The sequence below is a fragment of the Mytilus californianus genome, unplaced genomic scaffold, assembly GCF_021869535.1.
Source record: "Mytilus californianus isolate M0D057914Y unplaced genomic scaffold, xbMytCali1.0.p SCAF_2, whole genome shotgun sequence".
Lineage (NCBI taxonomy): Eukaryota > Metazoa > Mollusca > Bivalvia > Mytilida > Mytilidae > Mytilus > Mytilus californianus.
This window is the reverse complement of record NW_026262668.1, coordinates 21,331,741-21,351,832: the sequence shown is the minus strand read 5'-3', so window position 1 is coordinate 21,351,832 and position 20,092 is coordinate 21,331,741. Positions and strand designations below refer to the sequence as shown.

General features: G+C 34.8%; 1 long non-coding RNA gene across 1 annotated transcript; it reads right to left on the bottom strand.

The window, feature by feature from the left end:
• Positions 1-17,221: 17,221 nt before the first annotated feature.
• On the bottom strand, positions 17,222-19,844 carry LOC127729503 (uncharacterized). The gene is made up of 2 exons (XR_007994654.1): positions 19,340-19,844; positions 17,222-17,402 (listed from the first exon to the last, which is right to left on the bottom strand). It is a non-coding gene; the product is annotated as an uncharacterized LOC127729503 (long non-coding RNA).
• Between the last annotated feature and the right edge of the window lie 248 nt (positions 19,845-20,092).

The following is a 20,092-nucleotide window of genomic DNA, read 5'->3' as shown; positions in this document are numbered from 1 at the left end:
ATAGGGCTGTGAATTAACGTATATTTGTTCCAATGAACCCGACCAGGAAGACACGTGTACTTAGCGATAGGGCTGTGAACGTATATTTGTTCCAATGAACCCGGCCAGGAAGACACGTGTACTTAACGATAGGGCTGCGAACGTATATTTGTTCCAATGAACCCGGCCAGGAAGACATGTGTACTTAACCATAGGGCTGTGAATTAACGTATATTTGTTCCAATGAACCCGACCAGGAAGACACGTGTACTTAACGATAGGGCTGTGAACGTATATTTGTTCCGCTTAACAAAAGTTCCACTGGAAATTTTGTTATAAACAATGACATAATATCTATTCCTGTTGGAACAAATATTTTTCAATTTTTATTCCGTTAGGAACAAATACTGTAATATTTGTTCCAGTGGAAATTACAGAATATTTCTTCCATTTTGGAACTTATGTTATGAAGGAACTGAATCTACATGTTCTATTTCATGACAGTTCTAAGGCCCGAATTTTTTTCACCTAGTATTTATAATAACTGTGAAACTAACAAAACTGAACTAAATGCTGATCAATAAAAATCATAAAAATGTTGTGAAGATCGGTTAAGCTTTGACTCACAGTTATGTTTTCCGAACAAGAATTTTAGAAACCAGATAAATTTGACCTATTAGTCATGCCAGTAAAAAAAATCTCACAATAAAAATCAAAACATTAAAATTGAGGTCAAAGAATATATAAACATATACCAGAATGAGACATGAGAACATATGACATTTGGATTCTACTTAGGAACTTACCAAAGTTCTTCAGAATATAAAACTAAAGTATCACATCACAAAAACGTTTGTTGATTAATGAACAATAAAAATGAGGTCAACGTCAGGTAAACCCCGTCAGGCAGACAATTACAATTAACAGTGATTTTATGGACCAAATATACTTGCCTCGTTACAGAAACTGAGACACTGACCTTCTCCCTGTTCATTGTAAACATGTAAAGATCAAAAGACCCCTGTATGTCAGACATGTAGATCTAAGCAGAAGCATAATACAATTGACCAAATACTGATAGTATATGCAAGTAAAACCAATCATGATATCAAAGATGCTCAACCATAAATAAACCGCAGACATATACATCTAACAATTCCATTGAACAAATATAGCCCACATAGTTATAGCAACTTAGAAATTGACTTCTAATCTTTGCTATCACCATCTCAGGTAGCGTTATTATATTTCATTTACTGATGTTAAATATCCTAATGATGAAAACTGTGGAGTGCAATGGTGAATATAGAAACAAGCATTACCTGAATGTTATCTTCTTCATTTAAATTTGAGTCAGGTGCTCACCTAAATGCTGATATTAAACAAACAAACGAAACAAACCACAAGTATTTATTTCAAGTTTGAAAGGAAAACAAAAGTAGATTCATATAACAAAGGGGTATAACTCTGGTAAAATTTGCAAACTTTTTGTGAAAAATGCTTGTTTTGTGGCCAATAACATTCCACTAAAATTTCAATCAATTTCATAAAGGGGTTCTCCATTTATCATCCAGAAACCACAACATTTGGAAATTTTCCAACAAACAAGTACCATAACTCTTTGGACAGATGGCCATGAGGATTTCTATATACCCCCACTCTTTTAAGCAGGAATAGAAAATCAAAGCACTTTTGAGCAATGAAGGGTAAAGATTGAAGTCATGTTGAATTGGGAAATACAAATTAAACATTGCATTTTATTAAGCATTGGAATTCTTTTGACCACGATTGAACTACAATCATGAACAAAGCAAGATAACTCTAATTTTGAATTTTACTATCCAGGTTACAGTCTTGTAATTGACTGCTCCATATATAGGCTTACATGCAAAACGGCTGATCTTTAAAAAAATTAAAAATAAAATGCTACATAGAAATTATTTTCCATGTACATGCCTGATATGTATTGATGTGAAATTGTGATTTAAGTTGGAAACAAGAGGCTGTCGAGTGACAGCAAACCGGATTTTCCTGCAGAGGTCGAACCCTGAACAGTTGGGCAAGTATGGACACAACATTTTAGCTTAAAACAGCTCTGAATTTGGATTGTGATTGAATATTTAAAATAGATTATTATCTAATTAATAATGAAAATGATATTTGCAAATCTGAACCCAAGACAGGATCAGGTAAAAATTAAACATTAATACACACAACAAAAATAAAATACCACATAACAACTGTCACATCTACCTTCATAACACACATTACCTTAAAAAAAATAGTTATAAAGAAATTTTGATGTTATCGTGTGTTCATGGAATAAGTTTGAGTTATTTCCCTTTGAACAGAAATATGGTTTAACATAGTATATGATTAATAATTCTCTAAAATTAAATATGATGTAACACAATGTATATCTTTTTTCAAATTATATTCAAATATAATTAATAGTTACAAATATTTGTTCTTTCTTTTGTCACAAACTAATACAGATCTGCAACTTATCTATGATCAATGTCAACAACTTTAAATGTAATGAAATATATCTTAGAATAAAAATAGATTATTATCTAATTAAGGGAGTTCACTTCATAAAAAAAATATACATATATATATAGCATTCAGAAAATTAGTTTATATAGAATAACAAACAAACCTACCACAAAATTCTTCAAACAATTTACCGAAGGAAAAAAAAATCCAAAATGTCATTTATCATTAATACAATGTCTTTTAAAAATCTTTTAAAAAATGAGTTATTTCCCTTTGTACAGAAATGGATTAATTCATCAAAAATTGAATTCTTGGGAAAGGGCTATAACTGAACAACGAGAAAAGCGAAAATCTTGAAAATTGAACTTGGCCTTCATTTAGTCACAGGAAACAGCATATCTTAATTTGAAAAAAAATTCTTCAAAGCTTTTTCATGTAAATGAACGGACACTGTTTGTCAGCCGCCCACCCGCCCTACATCCCCAAATCAATAACCGATTTTTACTTCGAAAATCCGGTTAAAAATGTGCATCATGCCATGAAGAACAAAAAGATATGATACCTCAAATTTAGTCAAAACTACTTTTTTCTACTTTCTTTTTGCTTTTTTAATTGTCCCCACCCCTTCCAATAAAAAGTCAAGAGCTTGTAATTCAGTTGTCGTTTGTTGCTGTATATCATATTTGTTTTTCGTTCATTGTTTTGTACATAAATCAGGCTGTTAGTCTTCTCATTTGAATTGTTTTACATTTGACATTTTTGGGGCCTTTTTATGTCAGTTGTGTTGTATGTCTGTGACATATGTTTACACAGTTTGGACACCAATTATTGTCATGATAACCAATGATGTCTGTTTGGGTTGCTGATCCAATTTTGTTAATACAAAGGAACTACTTTCTACACTACACTTCCACACAATTTTATCAAGAAAAAGTTTTCATATTTAATTAAATGGTCTTTTGAAAAATCTCATTTCAACTTTATTTGCTGTAACTCGTTTAAAGCCTTTTTCTGTAACGAAAAAGGAAAGTATGCTAGATGCACTTACTGGAAATGTGAAGATATGATTGAAGCTTTAAATTTTCTCCTGGACAACATATATGTATGTTTCAGCGATACAATGTATCGACAGGTAGTAGGTATTCCTATGGGCACTAACTATGCCCCTTTAATAGCAGATTTATTCCTGTATTGCTATGAATCTCAGTTTATGACCAAACTCAGTAAAGACACGTCATTGTTACATTTGGTTGATACATTCAACAATACCTACCATTATCTTGATGATATTTTTTCATTAAATAATCCAGAGTTCTCTTAATATACTACCGAAATTTACCCAAAGGAACTTACTTTAAAAAAATCTAACATAAACAGCAGTAGTTGTCCTTTTCTAGATTTAGACAATTTTTTAAGGGAAACTCCATGCTAAAATTTACAACAAAAGAGACGATTTTTCATTCCCTATTGTTAATTTTTTTTATTTCCCCATGTACGTTATTTTATTTGACTGCATTTTGTCCAAGCTTATATGGTTGTCTTTCTGATATTGTTAAACATATGACCCCCTTGTTTTATTAATTTTGTATTTACATTGTGTCATAGATCAAATTTATTCGTTCAGTGTATAGATATAAGAAGATGTGGTATGAGTGCCAATGAGACAACTCTCCATCCAAGTCAAAATTTATAAAAGTAAACCATTATAGGTCACAGTACGGTCTTCAACACGGAGCCTTGGCTAACACCGAACAGTAAGCTATAAAGGGCCCCAAAAAATTACTAGTGTAAAACCATTCAAACGGGAAAACCAACTGTCTAATCTATATAAAAAACGAGAAACGAGAAACACTAATGAACCACATCAACAAACGACAACTACTGAACATCAGATTCCTGACTTATGGTCACTTGTTTTTGTTAATATGTCTTTTGTTTGAGTTAGGCATTTTAATTGATATTTTATAGTGTGTCTTTCTATGTTGTGATGTTACACTATTGTTTCAGGTAGGGTGAAGGTTGGCGCCTATTAAAACGTTTAAACCCGCTGCATTTGTTTGCACCTGTCCTAAGTCAGAAACCTGATGTTCAGTGGTTGTCGTTTGTTGATGTGGTTCATAAGTGTTTCTCGTTTTTTATATAGATTAGACCGTTGGTTTTCCTGTTTGAATGGTTTTACACTAGTCATTTTTGGGGCCCTTTATAGTTTGCTGTTCGATGTGAACCAAGGCTCCGTGTTGAAGGTCATACTTTGACCTATAATGGTTTACTTTTACCAATTGTGACTTGGATGGAGAGTTGTCTCATTAGCACTCATACCACATCTTATATCTATATACAATCAACTGTCAAACAATAGAGGGGTTTAGCTAGCTATAAAACCAGGTTTAGCTCACCATTTTCTTTGGAAAAAACCTGTACCAAGTCATGAATTTGGCAGTTTTTTCCATTCGTTCTGTTCATTGATATATGGGAGGGTTTAACTTTGTAAAGTTTTATGAACTTTCCACTTTTTGAATTTGCCTTGGAGTTGGGTATGTGTTAATACTTATTTTTCAGTTTAAAATGTTGTATGACAAATTTTATTCTGAAACGTTTTTACCTTAACTACAAGTTAACAAATTGCATATAGTTTAAGCTGTAAAATTTATAAGACACGCTCACTTGTGTTTCACCTTCTGGTACGAATTTGTCTGTTTGGAAAAAAAAAATGAGCTTGACTTTCTTGCTTGCCAAAAATGAGCTAACTGGTTATAAAGGTCTCAAGAAGGCTTGAAAGTCATCTTTAACCCAAATCATGTAATAGTCATTTCCTGACTGGTAACTGGTAGTAAATGTCTCAAGAAGGCTTGAAAGTCATCTTTAACCCAAATCATGTAATAGTCAGTTCCTGACTGGAAACTGGTAATAAATGTCTTAAGAAGGCTTGTGAGTCATCTTTAACCCAAATCATGTAATAGTCATTTCCTGACTGGTAACTGGTAATAAATGTCTCAAGAAGGCTTAAAAGTCATCTTAACCCAAATCATGTAATAGTCATTTCCTGACTGGTAACTGGTAATAAATGTCTCAAGAAGGCTTGAAAGTCATCTTTAACCCAAATCATGTAATAGTAATTTCCTGACTGGTAACTGGTAATAAATGTCGTAAGAAGGCATGAAAGTCATCTTTATCCCAATAAAATGCTCCGTGGGGTGCAGCTTGATTGGACCACAAAAGTAGAACCCTGAACAGTTGGGGCAAGTATGGACACTATATTCAAGCTTGATACAGCTCTGAATTTGGATTGTGATTAAATATTTGACACAGCATAGGTTTCTGACACTGAAAAAATGAGGTCAAAGAACTGAAAAATTTGAAATTAGACTTTTACCTATTATGGTCCAATATCCAAAATTTAAATACACGGTTAGATTCAGCATATCCAAGTACACCAAGAATTTAATTTATTTATCTATTAATGGGCAATGTTTTTAAAGGGGTTTGCTTCATCAAAATATATATATATATATCATTCTGAAAATTAATTTATTCAGAATAACAAACAAACCTACCACGAAGTTCTTCAAAAAAATTACCAAAAAAAAAAGTAAAAAAAAACAATTTCCAAAATATCATTCATCATTAATACAATGTATTTAAAAAATCTATTAAACTTACCTTGTCTTGATTTTCAAAATATCTTATAATGAACAGTAAATTTCAAACTATATTTATACATAATTTCTAAAATTAGAATTTGATGCTATATCTATTTTTAACTATGAATCTACTAACAATTTCTATTAATTGTGCAATACAGCTCTGTATTTGGATTGTGATTAAATATTAGAAATAGCATAGGTTTCTGACACAGAATGAATGTTGTCTAAGAACTTAAAAATTTGAAATTGGACATTTACCTATCATGGTCCAATATCCAAAAAATTAAAATACATGGTTAGATTCAGCATATCAAATATCAAAGAACCCCAAAGAATTCAATTTTTGATGAAATCAAACCAAGTTTAATTTTGGACCATTTGGACCTCAATGTGGACTATTTTGACAACGAGACCCAAAATCCAAAATCTAAATACACAGTTAGATTCAGCATAGCAAAGAACCTCATAAATTCAATTTTTGTTGAAATCAAACAAAGTTTAATTTTGGACCCCGATTTGGACCATTTTGAAAACTTGGCCCAAAATCAAAAATCTAAATAATTCAGCATATAAAAAAAAACACCCTTGAACTCAATATTTGTTAAAATCAAACCCTTTGGACCTTAATGTGATCCAATTTGAAAACTGGACCAAAAATCAAAAATCTAAATTACATGGTTACATTCAGCATATCAAAGAACCCAAATAATTCAATTTTTGTTGAAATCAAACAAAGTTTAATTTTGGACCCTTTAGATCTCAATGTGGACCAATTAAATGACGGGGCCCACAATCCAAAATCTATATACATGGTGAGATTCAGCATATCAAAGAACACCAAGAATTGAAGACTTTGAATTAAACCCCATTAAAATTGGTCAAGAAATACGCCATTTAAACAACGTATTAGAAAAGTATTGTTTTTGGCCCCTTTTCCCTAAATGGTTATGGCCATAACCCCCAACCTTCCTTTCATGGTATGGAACCTTGTGGTACAATTTCAAAGAGATCCATAGACTTATACTCAAGTTATTGTCCTGAAACATGAAAATCCTATTTTTAGCTCAGTGGGGCCCTAAGGGCCCCATATGAGCTTATGTCTTCACTTGGCGTCTGTCATCGTCCGTCGTCGTCCATTGTCTTAAAACTATTTCAAAAATCTTCTCCCCTGAAACTACTGGGCCAAATACCTTCAAACTTTAACTGAATGTTCCTTAGTGTATCTAGTTTATAAATTGTATCCGAACTTTTGATCCATCAGCAAACATGGCCGCCATAGCTAAAAATAGAACATAGGGGTCAAATGCAGTTTTTGGCTTATATCTCAAAAACTAAAGCATTTAGAGCAAATCTGACATGGGGGGTAAAAATGTTCAATAGGTCAAGATCTATCAGCCTTGAAATTTCCAGACGAATCAAACAACCCATTGTTGGGTTGCTGCCACTAAATTGGTAATTTTAAGGAAATTTTGCAGTTTTTAGTTATTATCTTGAATATTATTGAAGATAAAGATAAACTGTAAACAGCAAAAATGTTCAGCAAAGTAAGATCTACAAAAAAGTTATGACCAAAATTGTCAATTGACCCCTTAAGGAGTTATTGCCCTTTAAAGACAATTTCACACAATTTGTTCATCATGTTTGCTAACATTTAAAAATCTTCTCCTCTGAAACTACTGGGCCTTATACTTCTGAACTTTAACTGAATGTTCCTTAGGGTAACTGGTTTATAAATTGTATCCAAAGTTTTGATCCTTTAACAAATATGGCAGCCATGGCTAAAAACAGAACACAGGGGTCAGATGCAGTTTTTGGCTTTTATCTCAAAAACTATAGCAGTAAGAGCAAAAGTGACATGGAGTAAAGGTGATGAATAAGTCAAGATCTATCTGATATGAAATTTTTCGACCAATTTTACCACCCATTGTAGGGTTACTGTCCGAAATAGTTTATTTTTATGAAATTTTACTGTTTTGGTTATTATCTTTAATATTATAATAGATAGAGATAAAGTGTTAACAGCAAAAATGTTCAGCTAAGTAGGATCTACAAATAAGTCAAATAATCAAAATACTCAATTGACTCCTTAAGGAGTTATTGCCCTTGAAACCTTTATTTTTACATTTTTTCGTGCAAGTCTATTACTTTTTGAAAAATCTTCTTCTCTGAAACTACTAGGTCAAATACTTCTAAACTTTAACAGCATGTTCCTTAGTGTATCTAGTTTATAAATTGTATCCGAAGTTTTGATCCATCAACAAACATGGCCGCCATGGCTAAAAATAGAACATAGGGGACAAAAGCATTTTTTGGCTTACATCTCAATAAACTGCTTCGCTGAGCGCAGCTAGATATGCCCGCACAGGTCCAACCCTGAACAGTTGGGGCAAAAATTGACACAATATTCAAGCTTGATTCAGGTCTGAATTTGGATTGTAATTAAATGTTTGACATATTATAGGTTTTGAATAAATGTAGTCAAAGAACTTGAAATTGGTTATATGAATTGAATTTATATTCAATTAAAGATTTCTTGCTGTTGTGCAATACTTAGTAAATCTGTTGTCAGACTATAAACAAATAAAGTTCAATTAATTCTCAATGTCATATAAGAAATTTATGAAAATAAAAAGGGAGCTTACATCAATAGATATAAACAATTTACCAAAGTATCATGAGAATTGGTGACAGCATTTTTGAGTTATTGTCTGAAAACTGGAAAATCACCCCTTTTTTTTAATGAATAAAACCCCATAACTCAGAAATGTAAAATGTAAAATTTATAAAATTCTAAAGGGAGCTTACATCAATACATACAAACAATTCACCAAAGTTTCATCAGAATTGTTGAAAGCATTTTTGAGTTTTTGTTCGAAAACTGGAAAATCCCCCCTTTTTAGTGAATAAAACCCTGTAACTCGGAAACGTAAAATCTTAAATTTATAAAAATCGAAAGGGAGCTCGTGTCAATAGATATAAACAATTCACCACAATTTCTTGCAAGTTGGTGAAAGCATTCTTGACTTATTGTCCGAAAACTGGAAAATCCTCCTTTTTTAATGAATAAAACCCCATAACTCGGAAACGTAAAATCTAAATTTTATGAAAGCAAAAGGGAGCTCATGTCAATAGATATAAACAATTCACCAAAGTTTTATGCAAATTGGTTAAAGCATTTTTGAGTTAATGTCCGACATGTTGACGGGCGTATAAAAACTACAGCAGTTAGAGCAAAAGTGAAAGAGAGTTAAAGTGATTAATACGTCATGATCTATCTGTCATGAACTTTTCAGACGAATTCGACAACCCATTATTGGGTTACTGTTGGAAATAGTTTATTTTTATTAAATTTTACCGTTTTTGGTTATTTTCTTTAATATTATAATAGATAGAGAGAAAGTATAAATGGCAATAAATGTTCAGCTAAGTAAGATCTACAAATAAGTCAAAATGATCACAATAGTCAATTGACCCCTTGAGGAGTTATTGCCCTTAAAACGTTTTTTTTTTTTTACAATTTTTGTGAAAGTCCAATTACTTTTTCAAAAATCTTCTTCTCTGAAACTACTTTGCCAAATACTTAAAAACTTTAATTGAATGTTCCTTAAGGTATCTAGTTTATAGATTGTATTCTGATATTTGATCCATTCAAAAACATGGCGGCAGTTTCTAAAAATAGAACATAGGGGTCAAATGAAGTTTTTGGCTTTCATCTCAAAAACTAAAGCAGTAATAGCAAAACTGACATAGGTGAAAGTGTTAAACAGGTTTAGATCTACCTGTCAAGTAATCTTCAGACCAATAGGACAACTTGTTGTTGGGTTACTGTCCAGAAATAGTTAATTTTTAGGAAATTTTAGTTTTGAGTTTTGTATTATCTTTTATATTTTTATTGTTCTGGAACTCATTCATCATTTGTTCTTCATGTGATCATCATTTTATATTGTTTATGTTTCATTGCGTACACCACTTTATATGCTCCAGTTTTAGGAGTTTTATACAGGACAGTGTAGGAACCCATGTTACTTTCCCCTCTCTTCTGAGTGACGAAAACTGCTCAGCAGGCCGTGTGCACAACTGCAAGGAACATTCAGCGGACACGTAGTCCAAAGGAACAATTCGTGGCTAGCCACAGCGTGAGTTACCTTTAAAACATTACAAATTATGTCTTTACATCAGCGATGAACTGTTTTAATATGTTTTCCTATGTTATAAAGAAACTATGAACATTTAACCGTTCAAACTGTTCGTATCTGCGATTACACAATTTAATTCAGACAGAACCCGACGTGTGCAAGAATATTCATCTATTTATTATTATAAAGAACATTAACAGCTTTATAAATCTACGAACTGTTTATCCGTATTTTTAATGGACTTTAATTATCATTGAACACATTGTAAAATTGTATTTATATTTGTATTTTCAGTTTTTCACCATTTGGATTGGTAGTAAAATAAAAGTCAGCTCCTGATTGTTTTATCTTTACATAAACCCAGTCATCTTGGTTAAACTCGCTGGTCCGGCCAGTACAGTGAAAAAGCTACAACTTGCCTGTTGTTTTTCTTGGATAACGTACGCCACTCCACGACAGTCAGCAGACCCATAAGTTATAACGTAGTTTCAAAGACAACGTTTCGTGCTAGTAAATTGACAACAACTTGTCTACACATCTCCTGAACAGGAAATACAACGGAGCATCGTTCGTAGCTGTTACCTTGACACTACGCAACACAGCTTGTGTGTCCTAGGCAGCAAACCAACAACGTTGAACAAACATTGCCTACAGTTAGTTGATTTACATCATGGATCCCAGCCACGCGGAACAGCAAGACGAGATTCAAAATCCAGAGGGAGACGTCTCTAAAGAACAAATAGAGAATCCGTCTACTACAACACCTTTAGATGAAGATGCCGAGACTAGGCGAGTACGTGAACTCACAGAAAAGGGACAAGGAGCTTTTACAGAAAAACGTGACAAGTTCTATCATGACTTAGAGGCCCTATGGTCAGACCTAGAATCTCAGTTATTGGAAACGACCACGCCTCCTAACGACCTCCAACAATTGCTGACAGCACAAATAGAATTGTACAAGCCTGTACTAATTATCGGAGGCTCACAGACGAGTACTTGAAATTTCTTAAAAATAAAAGAACTTTAGACAGCCTTCAAGACATTGATACGTGTAAACTTTCAACAGATATCCGAATGTCTAAAGTTGACCTAGCAATTGAAACCTTACACGAGCATCGCCTCACCCTGACAAAGGCTAAATCTACAAAAACCAAGACATCTAAGGGAAAGAAAACCTCGCACAGTGGGAGCTCCAACGTCTCTAACATGTCAAGTCTTGCACAGAGGAAGCGTGCCAAAGCAGAGGCTGATAGATCTCAGATAGCCTTTGCTGAAAAACAGGCCTTGCTACTAAAGCAGGAGGCAATGATAGAAGAACAGGCTCTTTTCAAGCAAAATGAAATAAAGGCTGAAGCGGAACAAGAAGCCATCAGAGCGGAGCAAGAAGCCATCCGAGAAGAACAGGACGCCGCTCAAAGAAAAGCTCAATTAGAACAAGAAGCCGCAAGTAGAAAAGCCGAGGCTGCACACCTGCAAGCTGAAATGAAACGTGAGGCTGTACGCAGGAAAACTATAATGGAACAAGAGGCTGCACGTGCAATACGAGAAAAAGCCGAAATTAAGGCTGCTATGAACATTCTAGAAGCACAAAGAGAAGCTGCAGCCGCAGAAGCCGAGGCTCGTATCCTTGAACACGACGGCAGCCAAGCATTTAGCGATCTCCCTGGCGAAACGGAAGACCCTCTTCAGCGTGTGCAAGATTTCATCAATAAACATCCTGTACCAACTGCTGTACAGGAAGTAACAGGACCTCAAAAGTTAAAACAAATTCCTGTTAAGATTGAGCTGAGTCATGAAGCATCAGCGTTCGTGCCATCTGTGACACTGAACTTGCCATCACAAACACCTGAGGTCTTGCCTACACATGCTAAGTCACCAGAAGTTAATGTATTCCCAGATCTGGGAACAATAACTGGCATAGAAAAACAAGGCATTATTGAAGAGATCCCTGTCTTACAACAAAAACAAGGCGTTAAAGAAGAGATCCCTGTCTTACAACAAAAACAAGGCGTTATAGAAGAGATCCCTGTTTCACACCAAAAACAAGGCGTAATAGAAGAGAACCCTGTTGCATACCAGCAACAAATCAATCCTACGTCGGAGATAACCAGATTTCTCCTACGCAAGGACCTGTTGTTCTCCCAGCTAACAAGCTTTAACGACCGGGCAGAATCCTTCCATACATGGAAAGCCTGCTTTAAAAACGTCATAGACGAATTACAAGTTTCGGACTCGGAACAGATAGACCTACTTATTAAATGGCTTGGACCAGAGTCTGCCAAACATGCCATGAGTATAAGGGCATCAAATGCCAACAACCCAACAAGAGGCCTACAGAGACTATGGGAGAGACTTGACGACCGATATGGTGCTCCAGAAATGTTGGAGGCGTCTCTCGTTAACAAACTCGTCAACTTCCCAACACTGACGAATAAGGACAACTCACTCCTTTACGATTTGTCAGATATTATCTCAGAAATAGAATATCACAAGGAAATTCCCAAGCTGGGATGTTTGCTTGCGTATTTCGACTCTTCATCCGGGATAAATCCTATAGTGGAAAAACTGCCATACGGACTCCAAGAAAAGTGGATAACAAGGGCTTCAAGATACAAGTCTAAATATGAAGTTGCATTTCCACCTTTCACAGAATTCTCTGCCTTCATCAGAGAAATTAGCAAAATAAAGAACGATCCTGGGTTCATTTTTGGGTCAAGAGTCACACCAAGTACAAAAGGTGCTGCGCCAAAGTTCACACCTCAAACATATTCTAAAGTCAATGTTCATAAGACAGCAGTTGAACAGCAACCTGGAGACAGCAGTGAACAACAAAATCTTTGCATGTTGCATAATACAAAGCATACCTTAAACGAATGCCGAGCGTTCCGTGCCAAATCAATCGAGGAACGCAAGGAACTGTTGAGGCAAAACAATCTTTGTTACAAATGCTGTGATTCGACTATGCACAGAAGTCGTGATTGCAAGGCAAGTATCAGTTGCAATGAATGCGGAAGTTAACAACACACCACCGCATTACACACAAATCGAGTGTACCAACCCAAAGGTGCACCGCCTTCACCGCCTAGATCAGTCGACGGCGGGGAGCTAATTGATACAGCCTACGGCGGGGAGCAACTTGAGTTAGCTGAAACCAAGCTAACCTCTGTTAGTTCAACTTGCACAGATATCTGTAAAGATGGCAACAGTAGTAAATCTTGTGCCAAGATACTCCCTGTGAATGTCTTTCACAAAAATAATCAGGACAAAGTAATTCGCATGTATGCAATTATTGACGACCAAAGCAACCGGTCTCTCGCCGCTCCTGAATTCTTCAGCCTATTCAACGTACAGGAAGAAACAAAAGACTATATGTTATCCACATGCTCCGGCAGCAAGGTTACTTCCGGAAAACGAGGAAACGGCTTTGTCGTAAAGTCTGTACAAGACAATACTAGATTCAATCTGCCTGAACTGATTGAATGCGATAACATTCCCAATAATCGGAACGAAATTGCTACAACTGAGGATATATTGCAATATCAACACTTGCAAGAACTACAAAAAAATATCTCCCTATTGATGGAAAATGCAAAATCCTATTGCTCATTGGAAGAGACCTAATAGAGGCACATCACGTCCTTGATCAACGTCTAGGACCACCAAAGGCTCCATTTGCGCAAAAGTTAAACCTGGGTTGGATTATCGTTGGTGAAATACGCTCCGATAAGCAACATGTTCACCTTGAACTCACTACAAAGGAACCAAATCCAGCTTGCAGTGTTGTGAAACCACATACAAAGAAATTACCTGAGTGTAATAAAACCAACACCCAGTCAAATGGAATTCGAACTGATTCGTTTAAACAATATCCCCGTTTACATGGGCATCCAAAAACGAAATCAGCGACTTCGATCGTCAGATTTGCAGAATCCGAAAAGTTCATTTCGGAAGCAACACCACCAAAAGTGAATGCGGACAAAGAAAAGTACATCCGAAAACATTTTATTCCCAAGGAAAGCTTCAATTCGCCTTTGGATACGCAAGGACAAGAGGAAAGTAGAATAGACAATTCGGACTTAAGTCACAGAGAAAAGGAACATGGCAACGGCTGGTCTACTGTATGCCGTAAACGTAAAGGAAAGCGTCCGTTTTGCAAGACGTCCCCGTTGGATCGCATATCTGTGTCGAAAGGAGATTCATCCATCAGAACTACAGCCATGGAATTGGATCTTAGATCGCTGCGATCTCGTCGGAAACACCACCTTATCTAGGAAAGAAGCTGTGAAATACCCAGCCTCCCGTTGGATTACTTCCAAGTTCATATAAGTGGAACTTTGGAAGGCTGTTATATATTTAACATTTTATTTGTTTTAATAATGGAATAGTGATGTCAGATAGACCTCAGACGGGGAGTGTTCTGGAACTCATTCATCATTTGTTCTTCATGTGATCATCATTTTATATTGTTTATGTTTCATTGCGTACATCACTTTATATGCTCCAGTTTTAGGAGTTTTATACAGGACAGTGTAGGAACCCATGTTACTTTCCCCTCTCTTCTGAGTGACGAAAACTGCTCAGCAGGCCATGTGCACAACTGCAAGGAACATTCAGCGGACACGTTGTCCAAAGGAACAATTCGTGGCTAACCACAGCGTGAGTTACCTTTAAAACATTACAAATTATGTCTTTACATCAGCGATGAACTGTTTTAATATGTTTTCCTATGTTATAAAGAAACTATGAACATTTAACCGTTCAAACTGTTCGTATCTGCGATTACACAATTTAATTCAGACAGAACCCGACGTGTGCAAGAATATTCATCTATTTATTATTATAAAGAACATTAACAGCTTTATAAATCTACGAACTGTTTATCCGTATTTTTAATGGACTTTAATTATCATTGAACACATTGTAAAATTGTATTTATATTTGTATTTTCAGTTTTTCACCATTTGGATTGGTAGTAAAATAAAAGTCAGCTCCTGATTGTTTTATCTTTACATAAACCCAGTCATCTTGGTTAAACTCGCTGGTCCGGCCAGTACATTTATAGAAAGAGAGAAAGTGTAAATGACAAAATTGTTCAGCAAAGTAAGATCTACAAATAAGTCAAATGCCTGAAACTGAAATTACAACCAGGTGAGTGATATCAGGCTCTCATGAGCCTCTTGTTTTGGCCCCATAATTCCTTAATGGTTTGGGCCATAACCCCCAAAAGCAATCCCAACCTTCCTTTTGTGGTATGGAACCTTATGGTACAATTTCATAGAGATCCATACACTTATACTCAAGTTATTAATATTGTTTGGAAACCAAATGTCTTCGGACATAGACAACACTGACAACGCCATAACATAATATGACCACAAAAATTTTGCAGTCGTATAGAAAGGAATCGTGAAGTATTATAACATCAAATATTTATCTGTCAAATCTATCCGTACTAAATCATAAAAATCAATTAATTAAAAACTAGAGGCTCTCAAGAGCCTGTGTCGCTCACCTGTATTTACTGATGCTTTGGAAATCATGTAAAATAAGGTTTAAATCATAATTAATAGTATTAGATATTAGATATTATAATGATATCTAAGATAATAACAAAAAACTGCAACAAAATTTTTGTAAAATTACTAACTCAGGGGCAGCAACCCAACAACGGATTGTCGGATTTGCTCTAAATGCTTTAGTTTCAGAGATATAGACCAAAAACTGCATTTTACCCCTATGTTCTATTTTTAACCAAGTCGGCCATGATGGTTGGAAGGCAGGGTCATCGGACAAATTTTTTTAACTAGATACCCTAATAATGATTATGGCCAAGTATGGTTAAATTTGTCTCAGTAGTTTCAGAGAAGAAGATTTTTGTAAAAGATTACAAAAATTTACAAAAAATTGTTAAAAATTGACTATTAAGGGCAATAACTCCTAAAGGGGTCGACTGACAATTTTGGTCATGACAACTTATTTGTAGTTCTTACCCAGCAGACATTTGACGTTGTATAAACATCAGTTCGACGTCAGACCCTAACGTTGCGCCTACGTTAGATTTTGGTTGTATATGATATTTTTTAGACGTAAAAAAACTGACGTCTACCCAACGTCATGACATACGTCCGTTCAACGTCTGTACAACGTAGTTACAACATCAGTACAACGTTGGTACAACATCAGATCTACCAACAGGATGAACACGAATAAGGATGTTCCACGTCTGTACAAGGTCTAATCAACGTCATAACAACCACCATTAAACCTCTTTAAATATCCTCAGATGCCTGTACAACGTCTAATCAACGTCCTAACAACCACCATTAAACCTCTTTAAATATCCTCAGATGTCTGCACAGCGTCTAATCAACATCCTAACAACCACCATTAAACCTCTTTAAATATCCTCAGATGTCTGCACAGCGTCTAATAAACATCCTATCAACCACCATTAAACCTCTCTAACTATCCTCAGATATCTATACAACGTCTAATCAACGTCATAACAACCACTATTTAACCTCTTTAAATATCCTCAGATGTCTTCAGAGCTAATTAAAGACCAACGTAAATCCTTATTAACGTTCTTAAATTGGACAACTTAAGGTAATGAAACAATAATTCATATATTAAAGTTGACGTCCTGAATAAGTGCTTCAACATCTTTAAAACCTCAGAAAATCATTCCTTCCAACAAAGGTTGGTAACCCTATAATTCATGTCTCCACAACTACTTTGCACATCAATCTGCTGTTGACCAGGGGTTCAAAAATAGTCGCATTGTCCGGGCTTGACCAGTAAATTATATTTTTGAGTTGATATGCAGAGCCTGAAGTGGACATATAAGGTTTTGCCAAGTAAATTTAGGAGAAACCAACAAATATCAATTAGCTAAGTTCTAAAAAGCAGAACTATGAGCTTTGAACACTTGAAATATGTGTTGAAACAAAACAATAAATAATTGAATGAATCAACATATTTTAATGTGGTATTTTTGAAAACATCAATGTCAAATTTCTGCTCCATTTTATTGATGTCTGCTGCTTCATCAGTTGATGTCTCAGCTTTCTTCTTCCGACCACTCGTCCCATTCTGCCAGATGGGTACTTCAGGTAAGCTGCTGTTACCTGTATTTCATGTACCATTTCTAAAATAAAAAATGTTTAATTTATGTGAAAACCAAACAGTTTAGTGTTAACAACAGAATGTCTTTAGTGCTGCATTATCGATGTTTTAAGCAAATTTTGAGGCAAACAGTTAAACCCCTGACTTCAATAACAAATTGTTCTAGGTATAGTAAAAATATTATTTATATATTTTTTTTATAAAGCAAGGGATCATACATTGGAAACACAGATCAATGATGGAAAATACAAAGTATTTTTTTTCAAATTATCTTGAAATATCACCGAGATCTTGACAGTCACTCATCTTGAGAAACAATAATGCACCGCAAGCACCGAGATCTTTACAGTCACTCATCTTGGGAAACAATAATGCACCGCAAGCACCGAGATCTTGACAGTCACTCATCTTGAGATACAATAATGCCCCACAAGCACCGAGATCTTGACAGTCACTCATCTTGGGAAACAATAATGCCCCACAAGCACCGAGATCTTGACAGTCACTCATCTTGGGAAACAATAATGCATCACAAGCACCGAGATCTTGACAGTCACTCATCTTGAGAAACAATAATGCTCCATAAGCACCGAGATCTTTACAGTCACTCATCTTGGGGAAACAATAATGCACCGCAAGCACCAAGCTCTTGACAGTCACTCTTGAGATACAATAATGTTTTACAAGCACCGAGATCTGTACAGTCACTCATCTTGGGAAACAATAATTGATGCATTGCAAGTACTGAGATCTTGACGGTCTCTTATCTTGAGAAACAATAATGCACCACAAGCCCCGAGATCTTGACAAACACTCATTTTGTATAATAAAACACACCCATAAAAAATGTATCCTACATTGCCAGATAGACCCCTATAATTTTACTATAATTCAAAATTTTTCATGTATAATTAATTATATTGATATATTTTATTTTGTATATTTTAATTCTTCATCAATAGATATTTTTGGCATATTTCTGCTATACGCAAGAAGTAGTTAAACATTGAAACTTTGTTTACATTCTTCCTCACCAGTCTTTTGTGATACTTTTTTTTATTTTACATGTATATGGGTTATGTTTAGATACCAAAACTATAGGAATATTTACTTTTTCCTTGAATTTTATGTGCTGTAATAATTAAATACGGATAAAGCATCAGTATTCATGGTATTAAATACATCATCTATTTCGACGTTAACATATAAACCACTTTGAAATTGGTCAGACTGTGTATTAATTTGCTATGGTCACATGTGTTTCTTATCTGTATATTACTTCACCGATAACATGTTGGAATACATGCTGTGAGTGTAGAGTAGAGAAGAATTTGTTTGTTTTAAATGTATTTCAAGGTCAAAAATATCATGTGTTGTAAATCTTTGACTTGTAATTGCATCAACATATATAAATAAGAACGAAACGTTATCGTTTAAATTTACATAGGTGAATTTAACTTCAATAAGGGGTTATAAATGATTATTTCAATACTTGCAAGACGAATAAATTCTTTAATTTCATCCGATGTTCAATGATATATTACGAATCCATCCTCTCTGTATCTGCAATGAAAGAATTTTGGAGAAAGCGTTACTAAGTTGAAAAACTTGTATCTAATACCCATTTGTCCATTTTGAACAATAAAATATGTTTAAACTAATATTAGAATACTTTGCCACACGCTTAAGTTTTTACAATCATTGTTCATACTTTTTTTAACACAAGTTCCTTCACCCAATTTTCAATTTACAAGTCAAATATATCTAGATTAAGGTCAACCTAGTTGTTCGCTGAGGCTTCAATTATAAATTATATCTGATCCGAAATCTGATCTGCACAGATCACTGTTCACTCATACTTGCGGGAACAGCGACTAATTACAGCTACAATACTGTTTACACTAAATTATTATCATATATCTACTATTAAAGCAAACAATAAATGAAAATTACACTTACTTTGCACTTCTTACAGCATCCGTCGTAGAAATTGTTGTTGTAATCAAATTGGCGCACATAAATTCGAAATGTCGGCCTCATACGCATGCGCCAATTGAAATAAAATCAGTTTTGTGTAATTGAAATATTTTACGGCGAAAATTTTAAAACAGTTTATTCATTCACTTTAATCATATCAATTAGATATATTAGCAACAGTAATCGTTGAATTTATTCAAAAACACAAGTAAACCAATATAAATAAAAGGTTGCGTGCCTGCTGGGTATATATTTCCAGGTACGTGTTATTTCGATTAATATAGACGTCCGACCGACATTTGGAATCCGACGTTGTGTCAACGTTGTATAAGGTCGTGACCAAAAAACAAGGTTACATAGACGTCATTCTATAACGTCCGACAGACGTTTGCCAGTCGACGTTGAACCGACGTTGAATTTAGGTCGCCGACGTTGCGACCTATTTTCAACCAAATATCAACGTCTGTACAACATCGGGTGCCTGCTGGGTACTTTGCTGAACATTATTGCTGTTTACAGTTTATCTCTATCTATAATAATATTCAAGATAATAACCAAAAACTGCAAAAGTTCCTTAAAATTACCAATTCAGGGGCAGCAACCCAACAACAGGTTGTCAAAATTGTCTGAAATTTTCAGGGCAGATAGATCTTGACCTGATAATCAGTTTTACCTTATGTCAGATTTACTCTAAATGCTTTGGTTTCAGGGATATAAGCCAAAATCTACATTTTA